This window comes from Macaca nemestrina, chromosome 1, assembly GCF_043159975.1.
Source record: "Macaca nemestrina isolate mMacNem1 chromosome 1, mMacNem.hap1, whole genome shotgun sequence".
Lineage (NCBI taxonomy): Eukaryota > Metazoa > Chordata > Mammalia > Primates > Cercopithecidae > Macaca > Macaca nemestrina.
In genome coordinates, this window is record NC_092125.1 from 203,960,417 (window position 1) to 203,975,918 (window position 15,502).

Consider the following 15,502-nt stretch of genomic DNA (forward strand, 5'->3'; position numbering starts at 1 on the left):
AAGGTTCCACTTCTTAATGCCAGTTCACTGGAAGTAAAGATTTCAGCATATGAATTTTGGAGAGACACTATCAGGCAGTCCAAGAACAATACCACACTGAAACTCTGTACTCATTAAACAATAACTCTCCATTCTTCCCTCCAGCTTGTGGTAACCACCATTCTACTTGCTGTCTCAATGAATTTGACAGTTTCAGATATTCCATGTAAGCAGAATTATGCAATGCTTGCCCTTTTGTGTCTGATTTATTTCACTTAACATGTGTCTTCAAGGTTCATCCACATTGTAGCAAGTGTCAGAATTTCATTACTTTCAAAGACTGAATAATATCCCATTGTACGTATGTACTGTATTTTGTTTATCCATCCATCCGTCTATGAACATTTGGATTGTTCCCATCTGTGGCCATTGTGAATAATGCTTCCATGAACCTTGTTATACAAATATCCATTCAACTGCTTTCAGTTTTTTTGGGTATATACCCAGAAGTGGAATTCCTGGATCACATTCTATGCTTAATTTTTTTTTTTTTTTTTGGCAATTATCATGTTGTTTTCCGTAGTAGCTATCCGATTTAACATTCCCACCAGCAAAGCCCAAGGGTTCCTATTTCTCCACATCCTCACCAACACATGTTGTTTTCTTGTCTTTCTTTTCGTCTTTAAATATCATAGCTATCATAATGAATGTAAAGTGGTATCTCATTGAGGTTTTGATTTTCATTTCCCCAATTTTTAGTGATAGTGATGTTGAGCCTCTTTTCATGTGCTTGTTAGCCACTCATATATCTTATTTGGGGAAAAGTATATTTAAGTCCTTTGCCCATTTTAAATTTTGTTGCTATTGTTGAATTGTAGGTGTTCTTTATGTAATGTGGATATTATTCCAGTATCAGAAATTAATTTGTATATATTTCCTTCCATTCTGTGGACTGCTTTTTTACTTTGTTGATAGTGTCCTTTGATACACAAAAGATTTTAATTGAAAAATGAAGGTAAATTTATTAATTTTTTCACTTTTTCATCTATGTTGTTGGTGTCCTTTCCAAGAAGTCATTGCCAAATCCAATGTCATAAAGATTTTTCCCTGTATTTTCTTCTAAGAGCTTTACAGTTTTAGCTCTTACATTTCACTCTTTGGTCCATGTTAAATGAATTTTTATATACAGCATAATGTAAGCATCCTACTTAATTATTTTGCATGTGGATATCTAGTTATCCAACACCATTTGTTGCAAAGGTTGTCCTTTCCTCATTGAATAGTCTTGGCACTATTGTTGAAATCATTTAACCATATACATGAGGGCTTAGTTCTAGGCCCTCTATTGTACATCATTGGCCTATTTGTCTGTCTTTATGCCAAAACCACATTGTTTTTATTACTGTAACCTTGTAATAAGTTTTGAAATCAGGAAGTGTGAGACTTCGGCTTCATTCCTCTTTTTCAGGATTGTTTTTGGCTATTTGGAGTTCCCTGAGATTCCATACAAATTTCAGGATGAGTTTTGCTATTTAGGCAAAAAAAAAAAAAAGTCACTCAATTATCAGGATTTGGTTGGGGATTACATTAAATCTGTAGATCAAGTTGAGCAGCATTGACATCTAAACAATATTAAGCATTCCTATCTATGAACATGGGGTATCTTTCCATTTATGTGTGCCTTCTTTAATTTCTTTCAGCAGTGTTTTGTAGTTTTCGATGTACAAGTCTTTAACCTTATTGGTTAAACTAATTCCTATGTACTTTAATTTTTTATTGTAAATGAATCATTTACTGTTGTAAATGTATTGTCTTTTTAATTTTCTTTTTGGATCACTCACTGTTAGTGTATAGAAAATGCAAGTGATTTTTTTGTGTTGATTTTGTATCCCACAACTTTGCTGAATTTGTTTATTAGCTTTAACAGCTTCTGCATGTGTGTGTGTGCATGCATGTGTGTGTGATCGTTAGGATTTTCTACATATAAGATCATGTCATCTGTGAACAGAAATAATTTTATTTCTTCTTTTCCAATTTGGGTGCCTTTTATTTCTTTTTCTTGCCTGATTGTTTTGACTAAGACTTTCAGTACTATGTTGAATAGAAGTGGTGAAAGTAGGCATCCTTTTCTTTTCTCTTTTTCTTGATCTTAGACAAAAAAGCTTTTGGTTTTTCACCATTGAGTATAATGTTAGTGATGACTTTAAAAAAAAATACCTCAAATCTTCCTGCTTTTGAGTTTCCTAAGCGAACTCTAGAAAGTCACTATAAGTCTGTATGGAATTAAAAGGCCTGGACCTGCCTCCCAAATTTAATGTAAATCCAAGCCTGTCTTGTTGTGCAGGGGCTTTGGTTCATTTGAACTCTTGGTGACTTAATCTGTCTTTATTTCCAGCCAAGTCTCTAATCCCTGAAATTTCCATGGTGCTAGTAATTATGAACAAAATTTCTGAAGCACAGAAATGTTGCATCCTGTGTTCAAGATTACACAAATTAATAGAGTTTAATTAAATTTATTTTGCAATTACTAAAGAGATTAGACTAACTCTGTAGCTCCAGAAGGCAAAACAAGAATCAGTTGGTAGAATCCACCAGAGGCAGTTTTGAATTCAAAGAGAAGAAGCACTTTCTAATGGTCACACAGCTGGCCAGAACTGAGTGAGCTGTCCCAGGAAGCCCAGCTCAGACTGGCTGGGTCCACAGCCTGGTGTGGTCACTGTCAGGGGCAACACCAGAGAAGGGCTTTGGTTCATACTTGAGTCCACTTCCTGACTCCCCGCTTCCCAGGGATTCAGGCAAGTGATATAACTTGCATAAGCCTCAGCTTCCTCCTCTGTCAGTCAGTGACAGCCAGCTGTGACAGCATTGAGTAATGCTCCTTGAGTTGGGGATAAGATCTCCCCATTTTGATTTCACCTGGAGTCATTTCCCCTGACATGTCAGCTGTGTAGCCCCCCCACAACCTCCACCAAAGGTGACAAGTTTGAGGCAAAGCAGAACAGGCTCCCTGGGCCCATCCTTCTCACTCTGCCTTTGGGCCTGGCTGCCCGGAGAACTCATGTCTGCCCTCCTCTCCCACTGCCAGAGGTTTTATAGCAACAGTCTTCACACCCCAACCATGGAGGACCTGGGTGGAGGTGGTCAGCACACCTCTGATGATGGGTTTCTCCCTGTCTAGTTCCAGGGGGCCCACAGGGGTGTTCACATGCCTGCATGGGTGAGCTCCATTCTCCAATAACAGCTTCATCAATAATAAACGGAAGGTTCATTTTCATCCAACATGCCCTGAATCCTCTGGGTTGGTTCAGAAACAGGCAGGGAAACTGATTGCTTTAATTGGTTTCCCAAAATATTGTCACAAGCACTGTGATAATTATGGGGAAACCAATCATACAGCAGCCAACATTTGGTCTCAGTTTCCAGAACATCCCTTCAAGATGGCAAGTACCATGACTTTTTTTTTCACCACTGTAACTCCAGCCCCTAACACAGTGTCTGGATCATAAACATTTTGAATAAATTAATTTTTCCACAATACAGTGTATTAAGTGCCCTAATAAAGATATGCATAGAGGGCTATAGCAGCCCAGTTGTGGCATGGACGTTAGATAGCAGGGCTTTAGGGTAGTTACCAATATGGTTGGTGAGAAGAGTGGATGGAAAAGAGCAAGACTAGAGGCAGATTAGTAAGGGGCTTTTCTAGGAACCCAGAGAAGGGATGAGGCTTAACATCACTTGGCAACAGCAAGCTCTGTTTTTTCCCCAGAGAGATGTGTCTCTGTCCGCTTGGATGAGAAGTAATTTTACAGATTCCATGGATGCATGAGTGAGGATATGTGAGACTCTGCTGCAATAACAAACAATCCCCACACCTCAGTGACTTAAAACAACACAGGGTCAATTCTTTCCCAGTCTGTATATTTGTCAAGGGTCAGCTGTGTCTCTGCTCCATGTGCCACCCCTCAGGGTGCCAGGCTGATGAAGTCACTGCAGCCTGGAAAGTTGACTGTCACCATGGCAGAGGGATAAACAACTTTGGATGTTGACTATGGTGGTGGCGTGTCTCACATCCACATCAAAGGCTCTGACCCAGAATTGAAACATGTCATTTCCACTCACAATTAATAAGCCAAAGCTAGTTACCTAACTAGTCCCAGCCAGCTTGAGGATCAGGAAATCAATCCTGCCACATATTGGGAAAGGTCAAGTCCTGAGATACTAAGTGAGCAAAACCAATGACTCCCACACCAAGCATGCTTGTCTGGGTGACTCAGTGGATGACAGCGTCTTTCAGTGGGAACCCTGAAAAAGCAGAAAAGTAATAACAAGGGGTTTTCACTTCTGGCCCAATCCCCACCTTCTATGAAACGGGTGAAAATTACTGGGGGGGGGGAAAAAAACTTAAGTGCCTAGAAATGGCCATATGGTAAATGAAGAAACATGTGTTCAATCTACTGAAAAATGATAACTGCTAGACTTGTAATATTTGAACAAAGATACATATTTTTCCCACTCCTTCCCAGCTCCACAAGACAAAAATTCCACTCAAGATTGGTAAATCCAAAACACAGAACTTCCTTTCCCTGCAGCTCCCAGTTGGAGACCTATCTTCCAAGGAGAGGCAGAATGTCAACATTTCTCTTCCTGCCCCAGCTACTGATTGCTAAGGCTGAGTTCCAGGCAAGTGAAGCCAAGAGGTGAAAGCTCCTGTCTTCTGCCCAGCCTCAGCATGTGGGACCAAGCCTCTACTTTGGGTTCAGTGTCACTGAGAAAAAGAGGCCCTGATTGCACTTGTCTCAGGGTCATGAAATGAGAGTCGCAGACTGAGAGAGATGAGCCCAAGACACCTGGTGTTGCTCTTGCTTTGTCTACTAAACACCCAGATCCTAAAGAGGGAATGTCACTGAGAGAGATGAATGTCATTGTCCCCAACCTCAGCACCAGAGCTGAGGCTGAGAGATTTTGCTCAGGGGTGGAAGCTAGGCAAAGAATAGAAAGCACCAAGTAAATTTCCGAAGCACTGACTTCATTTGCAAAAGAGTGTGGGGAAGTTCAAGTCTAAGGGAATTGTCAAAATCAGTAGAAGTTGTGGTGAAAGGCAACTGAGAAGAGATTGGTAGATTAATTGGAGACATAGGTTAAAATGGGGTCCAGCTATTTTGCCAGAGAGAATTAGGGGAAGAGACAGGTGGGAAAACCCCTCCTGGGGGCAGAATAAATCTCAGATGCTGATTTGGAACTATACCTTGAAAGAAGTCTAAATTTGACTGGAATTTGCCTGTGAAGCAATTTCTGCTCCAGGGTTTTGTTGAAAATGAAGAGCAATCGGCTAACAATCAGTGGAGCTTAGGAACTGGGTATACTCAGAGAAAGAGAGATCTAAAGAGAGTCTTGCAAAAACCACAGTCACCCCAGGGTGACTATGGGCATACCCACTTCTATTCAACATTGAACTAGAAGTTCTAGCCAAGATAATGAGGCAAGAAAAATAAATAAAAGAAATCCAGGCCGGGCGCGGTGGCTCAAGCCTGTAATCCCAGCACTTTGGGAGGCCGAGGCGGGCGGATCACGAGGTCAGGAGATCGAGACCATCCTGGCTAACACAATGAAACCCCGTCTCCACTAAAAATACAAAAAAAATTAGCCGGGCGCGGTGGCGGGCGCCTGTAGTCCCAGCTACTCGGGAGGCTGAGGCAGGAGAATGGCGGGAACCCGGGAGGCGGAGCTTGCAGTGAGCCGAGATCGCGCCACTGCACTCCAGCCTGGGCGACAGAGCGAGACTCCGCCTCAAAAAAAAAAAAAAAAAAAAAAAATCCAGATTGGAAAAGAAAAAGTTATCTTTAATTAGAGCTGACATGATCTTGTAAATAGAAAGTCCTAAGAAATCCAGTACATGTTTGCTAGAACTAATAAATGAGTTCACAAGATTACAGGATACAAGATTAATATATGAAAATCAATTATATTTCTATATACTTGCAATGAACAACCCAAAAATAAAATTTAGAAAACAATTATGTTTATAACAGCATCAAAAATTGTTTACAGCAGTATCAAAGAGAATAAAACATTTAGGAATACATTTAACAAAAGTGTGAAACCCATACTCTGAAAATTACAAAACATTTTTTAAGGAAATTAAAGGAGATATAAATTGATGAAAAAACATTCCATATCCATGTATCCATGTATTAGAAATCTCAATACTGTTAAGATGGCAATACTTTCAAATTGATCTGTAGATTATATACAATCTCTGTTAGCATCTCAGTTGACTTCTTTGTAACAATTAACAACCTGATCCTAGAATACATATGGAATTGCAAGTGGCCCAGAATAGCCAAAACAATCTTGGAAAAGAGGAACAAGCAGGAGAACTGACATTTTCTGATGTTAAAACTTATTACATTACAATGGTAATAAAGACAGCATGGAACTGGCATAAGGACACGTAGATTAATGGAGGAGAATTGAGAATCCAGCAATGAACTGATATGGTTTGACTGAGTCCCCACCCAAATCTCATCTTGAATTGTAGCTCCCATGATCCCCACATGTTGTGGGAAGGACCTGGTAGGAGGTAATTGACTCATGGGGATGGGTTTTTCCTGTGCTGTTCCCATGATAGCGAATAAGTCTCATGAGATCTGATGGTTTTATAAAGGGCAGTTCCCTTGAACACGCTCTCTTGACTGCTGCCATGTAAGGCATGCCTTTGCTCTTCCTTTGCATTCGGGCCTCCCCAGCCACGTGGAACTGTGAATCCATTAAACCTTTTTTTCTTTATAAATTACCCAGTCTTGGGTATGTCCTTATAGCAGTGTGAGAACTGACTAATACGTAAACCCATGTGGTCTGTAGTCAACTAATTTCTGACAAGCATGCTGAGACAAATCAATGAGGGAAAGAACTGTTTTTCAACAAATGGTACTGTGACAACTGGATAGCCATCTGCAAAGGAATGAAGTTGAACTTGTACCCTATGCTATATATGAAAAATAACTCAAAATGGCTCATGCATAATTAAGAGCTTAAACCTATACAACTCTTAGAAGAATACATACAGGTAAATCCACATGACCACAGAGTTGGCAATGAATTCTTAGATATGACACCTAAAGCATAGTTATTAAAGCAAAATAGGTAAACTGAACTCAATAAAAATTAAAAACATTTGTACTTCAAGGGATACTGCCAAGAAACTTAAAAGACAAGCCAAAGACTGGGACAATGTGTTTGTTAAACATATACCTTATGTGTTTGCTAAGCATGTATCTATGACAGATATATATGTGACAGATTTGCTAAACATATATCTGGGACAGATTATATAAATAACTCTTATAACTCAACAATAAAAATACAAATAATTCAATTAAAATGGGCAAAGGATTTGAATATATATCTATCCAAAGAAGATATACAAATAGCCAGTAAGCACATGAAAAGGTGCCCCACATCATTAGTCATCAGGGAAATGCAATTCTATACCACAATGAGATACTACTTCATACCTACTAGAAAAGTCAGATGAATCTAAAAAGTGTACAAGTGTTGGCAACGATGTGGAGAAACTGAAATTCTTATACACTGCTGGTGGAAATGTAGAAGGTGTAGCCATTTTGGAAAACAGTCTGGCAATTCATGAGAGTGTTAAACATAGAGTTACCATAAAACCTACCAGTTTTACTCCTCAATATGAGCCCAAGATAAATGAAAACATATGTCCACACAAGAACTTGTACACAAATGCTTACAGTGGCACTACCCATAATAGCCAAAAGGTGGATACAACCCAAATGCCCATTAACTGACTAATGGATAAACAAAATGTTTAACCATAGAAAAGAACATTATTTGAACATAAAAAGTAATGACGTATTAATACATGTTACAACTTGAAGAAACTTTGAAAACATTATGCTAAGTAAAAGAAGCTAGATACAAAAGACCACATATTACATGATTCCATTATATAAAATGTCAAGAAGATGGAAATCTATAGAGACACATAATATATTGGTAGTTATTTCGGGCTTGGGGGATGGAGGAATAAAGGTTTGATAGCTAAAGGGTATGGGATTTCTTTATGAGGTGATAAAAATGTTCTAAAACTGATTGTCGTAATGGTTGCACATATCTGTGATATACTAAATACCATTGAATTGTTCATTGTAAATGGGTGATTTTTATGATGGGTGAATTACACATCAATAAAGCTATTATAAAAATAATAGCACAAATAGCTGCCTTTAAGGTAGGAATTCTGGAATGGCAGAGGAAGGGCCTTTAAACATTCTGCTTCTCTATGAAAGAAACAAGAACACTGGTAAAATTGTCAAAATCAACTTTTTCAGAAAGTCTGGAAATTAATCAAAGTCTTGCAACAATCCAAGGAGCATCTGTTCAAGAACAACTACTGAATCTCAGTAAGAACAGAGAGTTCTGTGGTGGTTTAACTTGCCCTATTCTGCTCCTCCTGTGCAGTAGCCTTGAAAAGGAACAACTTAGCAGCCACAGTAGCTGTGAGAGCCAGCAGCATAGCAGCTGCTGGAGAGGAAAGACCAGTTTGGGTGCTCCTCCAAAGACCCAGAGAACTGCCATCATTTTCCCTGTCTGGAAATAGCTCACTGGATAAGCCCCATTATAAGGCTTATTATTTGACCTAACTCAGAGGTCACTCACTGGTGAAAGCCCTATCTTCAGGATGTTTGTTAAAAAAATCAGCAGAAATTGTTTATCCTCACAGCTGAGGAGACAGTAATACCAGTTGAAGCAAATGATATGCTAGCCAAGAAACTTCAAAGGAGGATCTGGAAAAGTTAAATATCCATAGGTAGGGGGCATTGAAAAGTGTCAACATATTTCTGGGGCTCCAGAAGGCCTTGTGCATGTCCAGGGCTGAGCCTACACCCAGCAAAGACCCATGAAAACTCTCATCTTTCATCTCTGCTGACCTTGAGGCCCTGTGCAAGCAGAAAGTGTGAGACCAAGGCAGAATTGTAAAACTACTAGAATGTGGATAGTGTGTCCTGAAATCACATAGGGCCTTTTGGCAAAGAGTGAGAGATTATTGAAGAAAGGTATTTGAGGAAATCTCTGTCGAATCATAGACCACTAAGTTACCTGAGTGGAGAATTCAGCCACCACACATAATAAGAAATACAGACTTTAATGACAAAGTTCAAGAAAGCCACTAAACAAAGAAGCAGCAGCAGGAACAGCAACGGCAAAGTCCAAGAAGGGCATTAGAAATCTGATTTCATATGTTGCCCCATTAGATTATTTAATATGTCCAGTTTTCGACAGAAAAATTTTATAAGGCATGCAAAGAAACAGAATACAACCCACATGCAGGTTTGTTTGTTTGTTTGTTTGTTTTAAAAGCAGTCAATAGAAACTATCCTTGAGAAGACTCAGAGTTTGGACTTACTAAACAAAGACTTTAAGACAGCTATTATAAATATGTCCAGACAACAAAAAGAAACCATGTCCAAATAATTAGAGGACAGTCTGCAAACAATATTTCTCCAAATAGTGAGATAGAAATTACATTTTAAAATAATCAAATGGAAATCCTGAAGCTGGAAGCTACAATAACTGAAATGGAAATTTCAATAGTGACTCAATAATAAATGTGAGTTAGCAGAAGAAAAAAAAACAGTGAACGTGAAAATAAGTAATAGAGATTGCTCATTCTGAGGAATAGATAGAATGAAAGAAAGAAGAAAAACAACAGAAGCTCAGAAGCTTATATGGCACTATCAAGCATACCAACATACACATAATGGGACTTCCAGAATGAGAGGAAAGAGAGAAAAAACAGAAGTTGTTAAGAAATAATGGCTGCAAATTCCCCAAATTTAAAGAAAACATCAACCTATAAACCTAAGAAGCTCAAAAAACTCCATGTAGGATAAATGCAAAGAAATACACCCTAGACCCACATAGTCAAATTGTCAAAAAGACCAAGACAAAGAGAGTATCTTGAAAGCAGCAGGAGAGAAATGACTCCTGCTTACATATGAGAAAGTCTCCATAAGATTAATACTGGCACTTCTCATCAGAAACCGTAGAGGCCACAGGGCAGTGGGGTAACAGATACAAAGTGCTCAAAGAAAAAAATAAGTGAATCACAAATTCTATATCCATGAAGTCTTTCCCCATGCCTATGTCCTGAATGATATTGCCTAGGTTCTCTTCTAGGGATTTTATGGTTTTAGATTTTATGTTTAAGTCTTTAATCCATCTTGAGTTAATTTTTGTATAAGGTGAAAGGAAGGGGTCTAGTTTCTGTTTTCTGCATATGGCTAGCCAGTTTTCCCAGCACCATTTATTGAATAGGGAATCCTTTCCCCATTGCTTGTTTTTGTCAGTTTTGTTGAAGCTCAGATGGCTGTAGATAAATGCATATGGGGCTTAAAACCTAGATGACAGGTTAATAGGTGCAGCAAACCACCATGGCACATGTATACCTATGTAACAAACCTGCACATTCGGCACATGTATCCCAGAACTTAAAGTAAAATAAAAAATAAATAATTAATTAAAAAAGAGAAGGCACCAAATTAAAAAAAATCACTGATGACCTTTAGTCAATGTGGGTGGGTCATATCTATCAATATACACCATATTGAAAATTAAAATTGGGAATTTAAAAACATACCCTTATTACTTCATTTAAAGTTATAATAATCAACTCATTTGTATTAACATAAAAAGAAGAATTCTATATCCAGGGAAACTATCTTTCAAAACAGAAGGAGAGATTAGGATGTTCCAGATAAGCAAATATGGAGAGAATCTGTCACTAGCAGAGACGCTCTACAAGGAGTACCAAAGAGAGTACGTCAGGCTGAAATGAAAGGACTTTGAAAGAACAGTAACTGGAATCCACAGGAAGAAAACAAGAGCACCAGTAAAGATATCTGTAAAAGGTGGATATAAAAGGTATCTCTAAATAGTAAGTGTAAAAAACAATGTAAATGTATTTCATGTAACCCTTTTATTCTCATATCTGATTTTGAAGAACTGAAACAATGCAGTAATTATAAATCTCTATTGGTTGGATTCTAACATATGAAGATAATTTGCATGACAATAATAGCACAAAGGAAGGGAGAGGTAATGGAGCTTCCTGAGAGCAAAGTTTTTATATACTATTGAAATGAAATTGGTATTAATCTGAGCTAAATTGTTTTAAACTACTCTGTTCATTGTAATCTCCAAGGCAACCACTAAAAATAATTTTGGCCGGGTACAGTGGCTCACACCTGTAATCCCAGCATTTTGGGAGGCTGAGGCGGGTGGATCACAAAGTTGGGCGATTGAGACCATCCTGGCCAACGTGGTGAAACCCCGTCTCTACTAAAATACAAAAAATGAGCCAGGCATGGTGGTGCGTGCCTGTAGTCCCAGCTACTCAGGACAATGAGGCAGGGGAATTGCTTGAAGCTGGGAGGTGCAGATTTGCAGTGAGCTGAGATTGTGCCACTACACTCCAGTCTGGCAACAGAGTGAGACTCTATCTCAATAATAGTAATAATAATAATAATAATAATAATTTTAAAATATAATAAAAGAAACAACAAGGAAATTAAAATGACATCAACAGCAGAGCTAGAATTAAATCTTGGGTCAGGGTGACTCGGGGCCTCCTGCACAGTTACCAGCCCATACCCACAGTCACCAGCACCTTCACACTCGTGTGTCCCATGAGCTGGGCGGTGTGGGGAGCAGAATCCCTGTTACATGTGCAGAAAAACTGAGACAAGAGAATACGGATGCCTTCATGGTGCCGTGGCTTGTTTGTGGCAGGGCTTGCTCTAGAATCCAGGGCTTTAGCTGTTTGACCTTGAAATTTGTGATATAAACTCATAACGACTTTCATTGCACACTCAGTCCCTGAGTCCAAATCTTCAGGAGGCTTGAGAATCACCTGGCCAAGAGTCGATGTGTCTATTCAAAATGCTGATCCCTAGGTCCCAGTGATTCTGATTCTGTATCAGATAGGGCCAAGGAATCTGTAATTCAGGTAGACACCTCCCACCTTACCACTGCCCTTCTCTTCCCAGGTGACTCTGGTGAAAGGTTATGTGCAGACCACACGTGGAGAAATGCTGATTTTGGGATATTCCTGGCCTGCTCTAAGTACTGTCCCTTCATTTTGGCACAGTTTTTCAGAGGATAGACCATGGCTCCAGCCTGTCTGTATTGCCATCCATATCTCAGCATCTACTAATTCAGTTTAAAGCATTCGGAATATTGCCTGGCACAACGTGCACGTTTTATAATATTAGCTCTATTTGTTTTTATTTCCTTATTTAATAATTTCCTTATAAAGTACACATTTTATAATATTAGCTCTATTTGTTTTTATTTCCTTATTCAATATTAGCTCTATTTGTTTAATTTCCTTGTTAGTAATTCCTTACAGATATCCTCAATGCCATTTCACAGGTGAGGAAATGTGGGCACAGAGAGGTAAGGTAACTTGTTTAACGATGCACAGCTTGTAAATCACAGAGCTGGAGCTCAAACTCGGTTCCATGAGACTCCAGTGCCAGTGATCCTAACTGCTAGGCTGCCCTGTCCCCAAGGCACACACTCCAGATCCTTCCCTTTGCATCTGTACCCATGGGCTGAGTCAGGAGAGGTCACTGAGGTGCTGAACCCAGGCTCCTCCTGCCTTTTAAGATGAAGGAAGAGCTCTTGAGGGTAGGGAAGGGAATCAGTGGTGGACCCCGACCCCTTTATGCCCTCCTGAGCTCACCTCTGGTCATCCTCGGGACTCAGGAGCTCTCCAGAAAATGGGTGTCCTCCCCAGTGGACTCCAGATTCAATTTGCTGCCACTCACCATGAGGAAGTTCCAACTGACATCTCTGTTAGGTGCTTAAGTAAGAAAGTGACAGTTCATCCTCAGGACGATGGGCCTGGGTTTCAATCCCAGCTTCACCTCCTTCTGGCCCTGGATTTGAGCCCTTGGGCAGGCCTCAGCTTCCTCGTCTGTTAAATGGGCATACAAGTTGAATCTATCTCAATGGGCTGTGATGGTGGGAAAGTACACACCAAGTGTTCACAGCACAGTGGTTTGCACAGACTAAGGGCTTGGTAAGAGTCAGCCGTTAGTGATATTATCATTCTCAGCACACAGGCAAAGCCGTGTAGGCTTCCCTCTGACATCGTTTCTTCCTGGCCTTTCCATTGAAAACGTATCTGAAGCCCTGAGTCACCCTGAGCTCTCCTTGGCCCAGAAGTCTGTCCTCTGGAGTTGTGTTAAGTTTCAAGGGCAGATGCAGGAGTCAGGCCACGGCCAGATTTTAGCTCTGAGCCCTTAAAGGCTCCTGGAGTCATCTGGAGCCTCTGGAACCATCTGAGCCCAACTTCCTTCTGAACTGAGAGGCCCATGCACCTGCTCTGATGGAGACAGGCCCTGACTGCAAGTTTCCTCTGCCAATGTGCAACCTCAGGGGATGTGGATCAAGATGCCATTTGAGAAGAATATGCTGAGAACTACTGAGAGATGGCAGCCTTTTTCAGCCTGGGGAGAGAGCAGGACGGGTGGATGAGTCTGCCTGGGGCTGGAAACTCTGTCTTCTACCATGGGACTGCATGTGGCCTTGGGCAGTCTCCTTCTCTGCTCCAGTCTTGGATTCCTCATCTGTCAACCGGGGTGATGCCATCTGTTCAAAGTGTTGTTAAGAACATGGTAGAAGAGAAGCTTGGGACAAGGATATATCTCCAAGCTCATTTACAGCAACAATGGAGCAGTTATTAAGCACCAGGCTTTGCACTTTGGAGTCAATGTCTCATTTCATCCTGACCACATTCCCTTGGAGTAGGCACTCTCATGACCCCTGGTAACAGAGGGCACAGTGGGCTTGTTCACACAGCTGGTCAGAGGAGGAGCTGGCCTTAAACCGGAGGCAATGGAATCCCATTCAGAACCCTACCCCTAAGCCTCTGACTCCCACAGCAGGGCCTGTGCTCCCTCTGCACTGCCTGTGCATCCCCAGACCTCAAGAGCCTCCCCTCCCTTCCCCCTCCCATGCTCCAAAGTGGTGCTTGGCCTGGAGGAGTCTGGGTGTGGGGCGGGCTCCTCCTCGGTGTAGAAGCAGACTCTGTGTCACATAGAGCTGGACTAGAGCAGCTTGAAGACGGTGACTGAGAAGGAAAGTCAATGAACTCCCGATGCCGGTACGAGGTATTAAAGGTGACATATTCAGAGGCTGCAAGGTTTAAGACTGTCGGCTTGGCAAGCCTTGCTGGTGCCACTTCCCTCACCAGCCGCCACCCCAATCAGTGAAGGAGAGCTCAGACATTTATGCTCTTATAAAAGAGAGTGGACAGGGCTTTCTGGGTATGACAACATTTCAGAGTTTGGTTGCCCTCCAGGAGGCTGGAGGCAGCTCCACCAGTGCAGAGAAGCCAGATGTCAACTCCTTGTCTTGCAGTACATCCTGTGGAGGGGTATCGAGCCCAGCAGTGGTCACTGTCACATTCAGTAAGTGATATGAGCAAAACTGGCTTCCTTCCTCCCACCCAGCCGGCGCCCCAGGGACCTCCTCGACTTCCTTCATGGATTATTGTCTTAAAATTTAAAAACACAGCTGATTTCAGAGCTGGATCAGCCTGGTCTCATCCAGACTCTGTCACGTACTAGCAGAATGATCTTGCAATGCCACATGTGTCACCTCCCATCTCTAAGCCTCTGGTTTCTTGGTCACCAAATGAGATCAAGATTCTCACCCTCCAGGCTGCACTGATTATGTCTGCAGCCCTTTGGTTCTTGCTGTTGTTCAGTCGAGGCTTCACTCCTTGTGGGATGGCTGTTTCCAGACGTTCCTGGCAGTACCCCCCAAGTCAGGTTCTGTCTCCACTGTGTCCCAGGGCCAAGTTCCAGGACATGGAGCTGCTGTTTCCTTCACAGCAGCCGGCGGTCTCTGAGCCCTCACTGGGCCCTCGGCAGGTGCTTGGCACTCCGTGGCGCTGTCTCTTCTCCTCCACCCTGTGAGGTGGGGGCATCATAGACTTCACTTTAAGAGTGAAGATTCTAGGCTCAGAGGAAGTGAGTTGCCCAAGTGCTCAAGCTGATTTCAGATGTGATGAGGGCTGTGACCAGAGTGAAACAGGCTGGGATGTTAGTAAGCGCCAGGCAGGGAGAGGAGGCTGCTTCCGTTGGGGTGGTCGGGGAGGGCTTCTTGAAGAAAGGAGACTAGACACACCCTAGTGTCTACTTCACTTGAGCAGAGACTGGAGTGTGGAAAAGAAGCCAGCACATGAAGATTTGGTGACAGTAAAGGGGGCAGTGGGGACCTGAGAACCTGGGGAATCTGGAAAGTTCAGTAAGGGAATCAGGATGCCTGGATCCTAGGTCCAGGTTCTGCACCTACTTTCTGAGTGACCTTGGGCAAGTTGTTCCTCTGTTTAATTTTTCCATCTACAACATATGGTGTGATACACGTGCTTGCTCCATCGTACTGAAGGTCACAGTGAGGCACATGTCCAGATGCTAGAGGAGCC

The 15,502-nt window shown here is 41.5% G+C and overlaps 1 long non-coding RNA gene across 1 annotated transcript; it reads left to right on the plus strand.

Annotated features, from left to right (window-relative positions):
• The first annotated feature begins 10,733 nt into the window (after positions 1–10,733).
• LOC139356884 (uncharacterized) lies at positions 10,734–12,801 on the plus strand. The gene is made up of 3 exons (XR_011609381.1): positions 10,734–10,929; positions 12,403–12,438; positions 12,775–12,801. It is a non-coding gene; the product is annotated as an uncharacterized lncRNA (long non-coding RNA).
• The last annotated feature ends 2,701 nt before the right edge of the window (positions 12,802–15,502 follow it).